General features: G+C 42.4%; 1 protein-coding gene across 5 annotated transcripts in view; it reads right to left on the bottom strand.

Moving 5' to 3' along the window:
- mrtfba (myocardin related transcription factor Ba) overlaps positions 1-13,788 on the bottom strand; it is a 262,413-nt gene that overhangs the window by 182,821 nt on the left and 65,804 nt on the right. For 4 of the 5 annotated variants that reach the window (XM_068056256.1, XM_068056260.1, XM_068056261.1 and 1 more), the window contains one exon: positions 2,075-2,179. The exons of the other annotated variant lie outside the window; for it this stretch is intronic. The gene's annotated coding sequence lies outside the window, so the exon portion shown is untranslated. The remainder of the gene's footprint in view (positions 1-2,074; positions 2,180-13,788) is intronic. 5 annotated transcript variants of the gene reach the window in all.

The following is a 13,788-nucleotide window of genomic DNA, read 5'->3' as shown; positions in this document are numbered from 1 at the left end:
TCACATCCTCAAAAGCTGCTAATGCCCTCACAACTACAACAGGAATGTTTAAAACTATGAAAGGATGGGCTGAGTAGATAGAAGCAAACTGTTCGCAATAATTGAGGGGTCAAGATGAAGAGAGTTAGAACAGAGGGAAAATGAAAATGCTTCACAGAGGTTGTAAGGCTGTGAAATTCACTTCCAGTGTTAGTGGTTAAGGCAGAAACTCTCTCAATATTCAAGATTAGATTGAACAGGTGGATGATCAAAAGGGGGTTTAAGAGATGTGCTAACAGGATGGGTCACTGTTAATTAGAACATTTTTGCATAGAGGGTAAAAGCTGACATGGGCTGATTAGCAAATATAAGGGCTGAAATTCTGCAGGGTAGTAGATGCCTCCCAGTATGAGAATGCACCCCTCCCCAGAGCACCTGCCTCACTGAACCTGGTGGACTTTTCAGGGGTGGTAGAATGTCCCCAAATTTCTATTGCAGGCACCCATGTCACGAGGGAAAGATCTGGGGAGCCTGCCAATTCTAGGAGGCTGGGAAGCCCTGCCAAAGTCGACTTCTGGTGGATGTGCCAGGGCCTCCTTTGGAAGGTGGGGGGCTGAACTCCTTGGCAATTTAAAAAATCTTCGGGACACCAGGCCCCATTTCTGCCATTTGCTGTTACAGCACGCTTAGTCTCTATGGCAGGACACTCTGAGGGATGGACATAGGGATTCCCTGATCCTGTCCTCATCATCTTGCCTTGTGCTGTTGGCCATTTTGGAATAGGCAGACATTCCACCACAATGTCTGCAGAAACTATACAAGGCCAGGGTCTGGATATCTAAGTCCCAGCCTAAATTCTGGTTCTTCCACTAAACTCGGACTGGGCTTACAGCAGCAGTGCGACAGAAGATCCATGGATTTTCCCGTTCTAAAGGGTGCAGAGTACTGACTATGGATGTACATGTTTTCTATCTATTTCATACTGCAGTTTTTATTTTAAATTATAGCTGTAAATACATACTGCCTTAAATTTAAATTATTTTCCATAGTGCAGTGGAAATGCAGCAGGGCAGAGCTGTGGCTACCACAAAGATTTCTCAATGAACCAAGCTAATTTTCCAGCCTTTATGGCAGAGGAAAAGGGAATGGAGGTCGTCTACAAAAGGGCTTGGAGGCCCTCCACAGTGTAACATGGCTGGCACCACTGTGCTGTCCATTTAAATAGAAGAACAAAAAATATTTTCAGGACATTTGGCATCACAGAGATTACTGCATGAAAGAAATGATCAGATCAAATATTCCCCATTTTATTCTCAGCTTTGTTTCTTTTTTCCTTTAATTTTCCCCCTTATACAGCCATCAGCATCAATGATAGCATCACAATAGAGTCCGACACTGTCTTCACGCACACTTACAGCAGGAATCACTAGTTAGCAATAGGAAGCAGCAATGTTGGTTGGATTTTGCATTCCTTCAACTCAGAGTCACTGAGGAAAACTGAAATTTTCCCATCACCATCACAGTTGATATCAACTAACTCAACATAGATCAGGGAATGATCCTGGGATCTTCCTGTTCTGTAGGACTCAATGTCACACCATGTAATGCATTTATTCACTCATATATAGAAGGAAGAAAGCTATAAGCTTTGTTCAATCACCATAGCATTTACAGCATGCAATACAGAGTAAAAGATTCACTAACTTGGGCAGCTGATAATGTTAATATACTGCTCAGCACTTTTCTTACCCTTTTCCATTAGGTGGTCTACAACCCAATGCTTGCTGACATCAGTGTTCCAAATATGAAAGCATTAACCAATGGAAAAAAAGGTGCTTTACACATCTGTTCACATCATTCAAAACATGCTTAGTTTAAAGACTTGACAGCCAAAGACTTTCAGGTTGATAGGTAAATTGGCCATTGTAAATTGCCCCTAGTGTAGGTAGGTGGTAAGAGAATGGTGGGAATGTGGTAGGGAATATGAGATTAATGTAGGATTAGTATAAAATGGGTGGTTGTTGGTCGGCAGACGCGGTGGGTTGAAGGGCCTGTTTCAGTGCTGTATCTCTCTATGACTCTAAAATAAGCTTACTTCAAGCAGAGAGTCCACTCTGTGTTGTATGGCCACGTCTGTAGCTCAATGTTTATGTGTGGAAGTATCCGCCATTGGTAAAACTTGGTGCAATCAAGCATTTAGCTGAAAGCAGAAGACAAGAGTTCAGATTAGTTTAACCCATTCTTTTTGTGCAGAAGTTAACTAATTTTAGTTCAAACAGCCTAGATCATTGAAGGTCACTACAAACTAAAGAAATTCCTTATATTATCACAATTTATAGTTCCAAATACACTGTGCCCAGAACAGTAAATCCTCTGGAAATAATATATCTTAATAATGCTTGCATAAATTTTTATTATGACATATGCACTGTAAATATAAATCCATGCTGATAATGATAGTTTAGGAAATAATTCAAATGGGCAATGTATCTGCTATCCGCAGTGGTGGTAACCTTAGATGTTGGCACTGGCAGTGTTTATTGATATTCTTCTCATTGAGTCAGAAGAACGGAGGTTCACGTCCTACTCCAAAGACTTGGCCAGAATTTTACATCCCCCCAATGAGTGGGCTGGTGGCCGTTCTTGACCCCCTCCCGCAATTTTACGTAGGGCAGTGGCGGCGAGAAATGGCCCACCTGCCCCAGGCCAATCAAGGCCCTTAAGTGGCCAATTAACTGACACTTAAGGGGCTCCTCCTGCCGCCACGAGTATTTTACCCTCAGCAGCCGGATAGCAAAGGCCCCAAGAACTCCGCTTGGTAAAACCAGACGGCCTTCTTGCGGGCTGGGGGGCCCACCCGATCGGGCACCCGATGTCCCACGGATGGCCGCCCCTAAAGCCCCAACTGCCCCAACATACGAACATACGAATTAGGAGAAGTAGTAAACCATTTGGCCCGTCTAACCTGCTCCACCATTCAATAGGATCATGACTGATCCGTTTGTGTCTCGAATTCCACACTCCCGTCTACCCCGATAACTTTTTATTCCCTTGCCTAACAAGAATCTATCCAACTCTGCCTTAAAATTATTCAATGACCCCACCTCCACCACCTTCTGGGGCAGAGTTCCAAAGTCACACAACCCTCAGAGAAAACATTTCTCATCTCTGTCCTAAAACAGTGCCCCCTAATTCTGGTCTCACCCACATCCACCTTCTCAAGACCGTTCAGGATCTTATATACTTCAATCAAGTCTCCCCTCACTCTTCTAAACTCCAGTGAAAACAAGCCCAGTTGTCCAACCTTTCCTCATAAGACAACCCGCTCATTCCACATGTCAATCTAGTAAACCTCCTCTGAATCGCCTCCAAAGCATTCACATCCTTCCTTAAATAAGGAGACCAAAACTGCATATAGTATTCAAGATGTAGTCTCACCAATGCCCTGTATAACTGAAGCACAACATCCTTACTTTTATTTTCATTTCCTCTTGTAATAAAGGATAGCATTCCATTAGCCTTCTTTATTACTTGCTGTACCTGCATAATAACCATTTCTGACTCATGCACTAGAACTACCTAGATCCCTCTGCAATTCAGACTTCTGCATTCGTTCTTCATTTAAGTAATACTCTGCTTTTTTATTCTTCCTGCCAAAGTGAACAACTTCACATTTTCCCACATTATACTCCATCTGCCAGATTTTTTTCCCACTCACTCAACCTATCTTTATCAGTCTGCAACCTCTTAACAGACTTTCCTACCTATCTTTGTTTCATCTGCAAATTTAGCTACCATGCCATCGCTCCCCTCATCTAACTCATTGATATAAACTGTAAAAAGGTGAGGCCCCAACACAGACCCCTGCAGAACTCCACTCGTCACGTCCTGCCAATCAAAAAAGGACTCATTTATGCATACTTTCTGTTTTCTGCCAGCCAGCCAATCTCCTATCCATGCTAATATGTTACCCCTTACACCATGAGCTCCTACTTTCATGTGGCACCTTGTCAAATGCCTTCTGGAAATCCAAGTACAGTACGTCAACGGGCTCCCCTTTATCCATGGCACATGTTACTTCTTCAAAGAACTCCAATAAATTGGTTAAACATGATTTTCCTTTCACAAAACCATGCTGACTATTCCCGATTACCTTGAGTTTTTCTAAGTTCCCAGCTATAGCCGCCTTAATGATCGATGCTAACACCTTCCCCATGACCGACATCAAGCTAACTGGCCTATAGTTACCTGTTTTCTGCCTTCCACACCACCCCCCACTTGAATAGAGGGGTTATATTTACTACTTTCCAGTCTGATGGAACCCTTCCGGAATCTAGCAAATTTTGAAAAATTACCAATGCATCTATTACCTCATTGGCCCCTCTTTTAAGACCCTAGAATGAAGCCCATCAGGACCCGGGGACTTGTCAGCCCGCAGCTCCATCAATTTGCCCAGTACCACTTCCCTGGTGATTGCAATTTCACCAAGTTCCTCTCTTCCTTCCACCTCCTGATTTACAGCTATTACTGGAAAGTTTTTTGTATCCTCTATAGTGAAGACAGATGCAAAATATTTTTTCATTTTATCTGTCATTTCCTTATTATCTACTATTAACTCCCCAGTGTCACTCTCTGGAGGACCAACACTCACTTTATTTACTCTTTTCCTTTTTAAAAACCTGTAGAAACTCTTGCTATCCATTTTTAACATTTCTAGCTAGCTTCCTCTCATATTATAATTTCTTTCTACTGATTAACCTTTTAGTCATTCTCTGCCATTCTTTATATTCTGACCAATCATCTGACCTGCCACTCATCTTTGCACAATTATATGCACAGCCCGCTTATTGGATGGCAGCTCCATTAGGCGGGACCTCCTGCCTCAAGAAGGTGGAAATCCCACCCAAGACCAATTAAGGGCCTGGAGAGCTGAAAATCCCGGCCCGGCGGAGGCGGGCTCGCACCTGACTTTTTGACCGGTGGGCGGGGCCTCCCACCCAACGTAAAATTTCGGCCTAGAGCACGCAATCTAGCCTGACACTTCAGTGCAGTGCTGAGGGAGTTCTGCATGGTCAAAAGTGCTATATTTTGGATGAGACATTAAATCCAGGCCATGTCTGCTCTCTCAGGTGGACGTAAAAGATCCCATTCCCCTTTTTGAAGTAGAGTAAGGGAGTTTCCCTGGTGTTCTGATCAACATTTATCCCTCAATCAACACCACCAAAAACAGATTATCTCATTAATCTTACTGCAATTTGTGGGATCTTGCTATTATGCAAATTATCTGATGCCATTCCTTACAACAGTGACAACACTGAGAGTACTTTATTGGCTCTGGGTGAGCTGGGGTTGTAAATGGTGCTATATATAAGCAAATTCTTTCCTTCTTTAATATTAGTGTGGTAAGGGGGAGTTGCAGACTGAGAAATTTAATCCAGTACCATAATATACATGGTCATTGGGCCTGTACCAAGATTTAAAAAAAATAATAATAATAGGCGTTCTCTTCTCCCTCCATGAGGTCTCCTACACAACCACAGTATCCACGTACATGCCTGTGAGGATATACTGTTCCCAGCCTTTTCCCAATGATGTTCTGAAACCAGCTATGTAAAAGTAAATAATGGTCACCTGAAATATCCCTCCCTCCCTATAAACATGAGCATGGCCTTCACTTGGCATCTCTCTGTAACAGTACAGTTCAGGATCTCTATCAACAAAGAATATTGGGGTTAGCAGGCATCTCATCACCCAGTGGTGCATTGACCAACCAACACAAGGAACAACTGCATCCACATATAGCTGACCAGAATTTTTCTCCCAATTTTCATTCTGCCTGTCCAGCGAGCACTGTCTCATGCTGGGGTACAATTCAAAAATTCTGGCAGTCTTTTGCCAAGTGTCTTCACATATGAGCCTAGACATTGAGTATCAGCAGTTTATTTGACCACTGCAAATTGTGGGGGGTGGGGGAAAGAATCATGACTATGTCTCTCAATCTGGCTGGCTGCTGGCCAGAAAATGGAGAAACAATGTTCAAATGAGGTCCTGCCATTAAAACAGCTGGACTTCCACATTGCCCACATTTCCGTGCTTCCCAGCCAGGCCCTACACCCCCTCCACAGCTGCCCTCCCCCGCTCCCCACAAATATCGGAACCAAGAGACCTTCCACATGCAAATATCAGGGAATTAGATGGATTCCTTTACAGCTGAGTACTCCAACCTGCATGACTTTTTGATATCCACTGAGCACAGGCATAGGAAAATCTCCCTGTACATTTCAGACTAATGTTAACACCAATTCAAACTTACAGTGAAATTCGACATTCTTCCCCCAGGCTAGTGCAATTTGTAAACAAGAGAAACATTGTATTTGCATCTTTTGCAATTAGGACAAATGTCAAACATATGCAGTAATTGCTGCTTCCACCTGTTGCAGATTAAGTATTACTTTCATCCTTAACAATAAGATGAAAGCAACAATTCTGCCAAGATTTCCTAACTGCCGTGAATGCAAAACTGAAGTTCAAAGAGGTTTCTTTAAAAAATGAAAGAGTCTCTGAGTTTCACATTAATTCTACTGAAGAAATCGCAGCACAGGAGAAAACTATTTAACCCATGACCCCCATGCTGGTGTTAGCTCTACAAACAGAGCTATCTAATCCTCTTTCTCTGCAATCTTCTATTGTCTTTTTAAAATATTTATCCGATTCCCTTTTCAATGATAAGATAGTCACTGCCACTTTATATCATTCCATTTCCTAATAATTTTGTGTGGGAAAAAAAAACAGGTTGTCCAACTTCCCCCTTTGTCTCTGTACTATTGTTATCAATTCGCCAACTGGTGGAAATAATTTTCACATTATTTAGTTTTGAAAAATATATTATAACTTTTAAAAATCTCAATTATTTCCCCATACTGTCCCAGTAAAAACAGCCACAATTTCATACTTGCCAACTACATTTTGGGGGCCTAGTCTGCATGTCATAGAGTTATTAAGGAACAGGAGGTGGCCATTCCATCCATCGAGCCCATACCTGCTCTCCTTAGAGCAATCCAAGCAGTCCCATTCCCCTGCTCTATCCCCATAGCCCTACAATTTTATTTCCTTCAATTGCCTATCCAATTTCCTTTTGAAATCATTGATTGTCTCCACTTCCACCACCCTAGTGTGCAGCGAGTTCCATGTTATTACCACTCACTGTGTAAAAAAGTTCTTCCTCACATCACCCCTGTATCTTTTTCCCAAAACCTTAAATCTGTGTCCCCTAGTCCTTGTACCATCAGCTAATGGGAACAGCTTTTCTTTGTCTAACTTATCTAAACCTTTAATCATCTTGTACACCTCTATCAAATCTCCCCTCAATTCCTTTGGTGCAAGGAGAACCCCAGCTTCTCCAACCTAACCTTCTATCTGAAATCCCCCATCCCAGGAATCATTCTGGGAAATCTCCTTCGCACACCCTCTCAAGGACCTTCATATCCTTCCTAAAGTGTAGTGACCAGAACTGGATACAGTACTCTAGCTATGGCCTAACCAGAGCTTTATAAAGGTTCAGCATAACGTCCCTGCTTTTGTATTCGATATCTTTATTTATGAAGCCAAAGATCTCATATGCTTTGCTAATTACTCTCTCAATATGTCCTGCCACCTTCAAGTATGTGTGTAAATGGAATCCAAGGTTTCTCTGTCCCTGTACACTCTTTTATATTGCCTCTCCCTATCTCTCCTGGCAAAATTCATCACCTCACACTTCTCTGTATTAATTTCTGTCTGTCAATTCTGCTAGCCTATCTATGTCCTGTTGCAATCAATTTGAATCATCCAGTTTGCCACTCCTCCAGATTTGGAATCATCGGCAAATTTTGAAATTTTACACTGTATTCCACAATCCAAGTCATTTATATACATCAAAAAAAGCAGTGGTCCTAGCACTGAACCTTGGGGAACACCACTGTCTACCATCCTCCAGTCTGAAAAATAACCATTTACCATGACTCACTGTTTTTTGTCCTTAAGCCAATTTTTTATCCAAGTTGACAATGACCCTCCTGTTCCATGTCCCTCTATTTTGTTAACTAGCCTTTTACGTGGTACTATGTCCAACACTTTCCTAAAATCTATATGGACAACATCCATTGCAATTATTAGGCCTAGCCAGCGATGCCCACATCCCATGAAAGAATTAAAAGAATTCCTTCTCTGTCACTTCATCAAAAAATTCAATTAGATTAGGCAAGCACAATCTACCTTTTACAAATCCGTGCTGGCTCTGCTTAATTAATTAACTCACACCTCTCCAAATGTCTGTTGTTTTTTTTTGTCCATGATTATTGGTTCTAACTCACCACTGATGTGACCTGTAGTTACTAGGAATGTCCTTGCACCCTTTCTCTCCAATCCTCTGGCTACTCCCCTGTAGGGAAAATTGGAAGATTATGGGAAGCCCTTCCATTATCTCCACTCTTACTTCCTTTAGCAACCTGGAATGCAAGCCATCTGGACTAGGCGATTTAGGTGGGGAAGGAGAATGCAGCAAGAATTGTGGGGGGGGGAGGGGGGGGGGGGGGGATGCAGAGGCAAGGAAGGAGGACCGAAGATTGCTAACGTGAACTGGGAGAAATAGAAGGTAAAAAGGTACTTCTGTGAAATCTTGGGAAGGGACGTGGGGGCACTTGAAGGAATAACATATCTCTGAACTGGATCCATAAGGATAAAATGCCTTTGTAAAATAGGGAGTCGGGTATAGTGTCTGGACTTGCGAGGGTTGGTGGGGTGGGGTGGGGGGGGATTGGGGGGAGAAGACCCTAAAGGGTCAAAAAAATTAACATTTTCTGGGAAAGCATGCCCACCAAACTAAACCTCCCCCCTAGAAAATAAACCTTGTGCTTTCAACAATGTCTCCTTCGTCACACTTTCATGTACTTTTGTCCTTTCTTCTTCCAGTACCAGTGAAGAAATGTTGGATATATCTACAACTTAAGTTATAAGCTTGTGTCCCACTACACTCAGTGTAATTACTTGTTCTGGAATTGTCAGATTTGTTAATTTCCTAGGTTGGCATATATGAAATTTTACAAGTTTTTCTTCATCATAAGAACCTTTCATTCCTTGCCTCATTCTCATGAATCTGCATTGCACCCTTTCTGTGACTCTAGTATAACATTCCTATAATAGGATGCCCTGAACTGCAAGCAATATTGCACTGTAGCCGAACTAATATTCTGCAAAATTCAACATCACTTCCTTGCTTTTATATTGTACACCCAATGGCTTCCCCAGAGTTTTGTTTAAATATTTTGATTATAATTGTTTGAAAAATTTAATTCTGTAATGTACATGATTTATTGCAAAAGTTGTATCCCTGAAAATCGTATTCAACTTGGTTTCACTGCAGTTGCAGCAATAAAGTGGGAAGGTTCCACATTTGTTTTGCACACGCCATCAAGTACCCAAGCAAAAGCTGCAGCATCATCTAGGGGGTTGGGGGATGGAGGGGAAAACAAGTACACCAGAAAATTAAACAGAGATCAAATGACATATTGACTTGTATGACATGAAAGGGCTACCAATATAAGTTAATGTTACACTGAAATGATGGTAGGCAAATAAAATGACTGTACATAGAACAGTAACAGGTTGGAGTAAGAAAGAGAAAAAGAAATACAACAATGATAGCAGACAATTTATCTTCTCCCCCACCACCACTCCCCCTGCCCCGCAACCACCTGGGTGGCTGGTTTGGTCACCAAAATGGTTAACCTTGTACCTCCTACTGTCTGGCCAAAGAGGACACTGGTAAAGGTTTCAGTGTAAATCACCCTCAGCAACTAAGAGGTGTGTCTTCTTACTTTAGAACTGGACAACGGGATAAGTTACAAAACGTTGTTTCACTGACATATATTACCGACAAAAGTTGGACAGCCATGAAAAAAAGTTTGAAATTTAAAAACAAAAAAAGTTCGTGTAATTAACAATTTCACGGTTAAACGATTTATTGTGCTCGTGAATGACGAGATATTGAATGAAAGTACACACTGAAGTGGTGCACAATCCGTGTCATTTACCAATTATTAGGGAACATTTCTAAACATCTGTAAACATTTGTAAAAACAAACTAATTAGGTGACCAATTGCAGACATTCTTGCAAAGCAACCAACTACAAGGTGTCAACAATAACTTCCATAGACAAAAATGGAAGCCAAGCTGAAGACCTTCCCTTTCATTCATTTTCCACCCTCCCCATTTCACCTGTTCAAAATCTATCACATTTCTAAGTTTTCCCGGTCTGATGAAAGGTTATAGATTTGAACTGTTAACGTTTCTCCCTCCACAGATGACCTTTTGAATATTTCCAGCACTTTTTGTTTATATTTCAGATTTCCAGCATCTACAGTATTTTGCTTTTGAGCTAAAGGAGGAAATACAAGGAGGGACGAAGATTTGTCCTTTTGTGTATCTTTGAAATAAAAAAACTCAGCTGTTTATTGTGACCCTGCATTTGCCATAAAGCAGATTTTTAAAAATATATTCTTTCATGGGATGTGGGCATCTTTGGCAGGTCAGCATTTGTTGCCTATCCCTAAATGCCCTTGAACTGAGTGGCTTACTAGGCCATTTCAGAGGGCAGTTAAGAATCAACCATATCACTGTGGGTCTGGAGTCATACGTAGGCCAGATTAGAGGCCTGCTATCCGACGGGACCCGACGACACGTGTCAGGTCGGTCCCATCTTCCAGAGCCGGCTTTTGGGCTCGGGTCGGGTCAGGCCAAGTCCAGAGCGAGTCGGGTCGGGCCGGACACACACGGCAAGTGCTCTGCTGGTAAGTATTAAAAATAAAAAAACAAAAACTTACACTGAGCTGGGAATCCGGGATGAAATTGAGTCTGCGCAGTGAGCAAGTGACGTCACTGCGCATGTGCTGCAGCTACGGTGTCAGGAAGGTAAGTAAACGGATGGTCAGTTCGGGCGCGGGTCATGCCAAGTAGTGGTGGGTTCGGGTCGGGTTGGGCTCGGGGCAAAATCAGAGGGAATCGGGCCGGGTCAGGTCCGCTTTGGTTGGGTTTGCGTTGGGTTCTTTTTCTAAAGCAGGCCTCTAGGCCAGACCAGGTAAGAACAGCAGATTTCCTTCCCTAAAGGACGTCAGTGAACCAGTTGGGTTTTTACAACAATTGATGATAGTTTCATGGTACCACTACTGAGACTAGCTTTCAATTCCAGATTTTTAATTAATTGAATTTAAATTTCACCAGCTGCCATGGTGAGATTTGAACCTGTCCCAGGGGATTTAGGCCTGTGTGGCTAGATTACTAGTCCAGTGACATTACCACTGTGCTGCCGTCTCCCTGATCCAAGATATGTTCTATTCTGAAGAAGTACGCTGCAATCCTTTAACTTGAGATGACATCTGATGGAATCTGAAAAGACTGACAGTGCTCAAGGGTATCTATTTCAATGCAAAGTGTATTGCAAATAAAGCAGATGAGCTGAGGGCACAGATAGACAAGTGGCAGGATTATATCATTGCTATTACAGAAACATAACTTAAGGAGGGACAGGAATGGCAGCTCAACGTTTCTGGTTACAGGGTTTTCATACACAATAGGGAGGGGGATAAGAAAGGAGGGGGGAGTGGCAATTTGGTCAAGGAAACTATTTTACAGCTGTGAGGAGGGATGATATGTTGGAAGGTTCATCAAATGAGGCCATATGGATTGAGCTAAGGAACAAAAAAGGGGCAATCACAATGCTGGGAGTGTACTATAGACCCCCAAACAGTCAGAGTGAGATAGAAGAGCAGATATGTAGGCAAATCTCTGAGAAGTGCAAGAACAATAGGGCACTAATAGTAGGGGATTTTAATTACCCCAATATTAACTGGGATAGTTTTAGTGTGAAAGGAACTGAGGGAGTAGAATTCTTGAGGTGCATTCAGGAAAACCTTTTTGCCCAGTATGTAGCAAGTCCAACAAGAGAGGGCACAGTTTTAGACTTAGTTTTAGGAAATGAAGATGGACAGGTGGAAGGAGTGGCAGTGGGAGAGCATTTTGGTGGTAGTGATCATAATTCAGTCAGTTTGAACAGGAGTTAGAGTTCTCAATTGGGGCAAGGCCAATTTTACTAAACTGAGGAATGATTTAGCGAAAGTGGACTGGAAACAGCTACTTGAAGGTAAATCAGTGTCAGAACAGTGGGAAGCATTCAAGGGATTCAGGGTAAACATGTTCCCACAAAGAAAAAGGGTGAGGCAGCCAAATCTGGAGGCCCATGGATGTCAAGGAGCCTACAGGGTAAGATAAAGCAGAAAAGGAAAGCTTATGTCTGACACCGAGAACTCAATACAACAGAAGGCTGAGAGGAGTATAGAAAGTGGAGGGGTGAAATCTAAAAGGAAATTAGGAAAGCAAAGAGAGGGCATGAAAGAATATTGGCAAGCAAAATCAAGGTGAACCCAATGATGTTTTATCAATACATTAAGAGTAAGAGGATAACTAAGGAGAGAGTAGGGCCCACAAAAGGCCAAAAAGGTAACCTATGTGTAGGAGCGTCCACATTGCAGACTGGTTAAAAAAATAAAATCCCATGGGATCCAGGGAAATGCAACAAGGTGGATACAAAATTGGCTCAGTAGCAGGAAACAAATGGTAATTGTTGACGGCTGTTTTCGCGACTGGAGGGCTGTTTCCAGTGGCATTCTGCAGGGCTCAGTACTGGGTCCCCTGCTTTTTGTGGTGTATCTTAACAATTTGGACGTAAATGTAGGGGGCATGATCAAGAAGTTTGCGGACGACACAAAGATTGGCCCTGTGGTAGGTAGCGAGGAATAGCTGTAGGCTACAGGAAGATATTGATGGTCTGGTCAGATGGGCAGAAAAGTGGCAAATGGAATTCAACTTGGAGAAGTGTGAGGTGATGCATTTGGGGAGGTCAAACAAGGCAAAGGAATACACGATTAATGGGAAAATACTGAGAAGTACAGAGGAAGTAAGGGACCTTGGAGTGAATGCCCATAGATCCCTGAAGGTAGCAGGACAGGTCGATAAGGTAGTTAAGAAGGCATATGGAATCCTTTCCTTTATTAGCCGAGGAATAGAATATAAGAGCAGGGAAGTTATGCTGCAACTGTATAACTTATTGATTAGGCCACAATTTGAGTACTGTGTACAGTTCATTACAGAAAGGATGTAATTGCACTAGACAGGATAAAGAGGAGATTTAGGAGGATGTTGCCAGGACTGAAAAAATGCAGCTATGAGGAAAGATTGGAGAGGCTGGGGTTGTTCTTCTTGGAACAGAGAAGGCTGAGGGGAGATCTGACTGAAATGTACAAAATTTTGAGGAGCCTGTATAGAGTGGAGGTGAAGGGTCTATTCACCTTAGCAGAGAGATCAGTGACCAGGGGGCATAGATTTAAAGTGATTGGTAGAAAAATTAGAGGAGAGATGAGGAAAAACCTTTTCACCCAGAGGGTGGTGATGGTCTGGAACTCACTGCCTGAAAGGGTAGTTGAGGCAGAGACCTTCAACTCATTCAAAAGGAATCTGGATATGCACCTCAAGTGCCGTAAGCTGCAGGGCTACGGACCAAATGCTGGAAGGTGAGATTAGAATAGGTGGATCGTTTTTCGGCTGGCACAGACACGATGGGCCAAGTGGCCTTGTTCTGTGCCTTAAACTTTCTATGATAAGAAAAGCTAATTCACATTCAGTCACAGCCTCTCTGATCAAATCATTAAAAAAAGATTAACCAATTAGCACAAAAGATTTATATACATGTACTAAAAAATCTGGAGTATAAGTCTGAT

This window comes from Heterodontus francisci, chromosome 24 (assembly GCF_036365525.1).
Source record: "Heterodontus francisci isolate sHetFra1 chromosome 24, sHetFra1.hap1, whole genome shotgun sequence".
In the NCBI taxonomy this organism is placed as follows: Eukaryota; Metazoa; Chordata; class Chondrichthyes; order Heterodontiformes; family Heterodontidae; genus Heterodontus; species Heterodontus francisci.
This window is presented reverse-complemented; position numbering and strand designations above follow the sequence as displayed.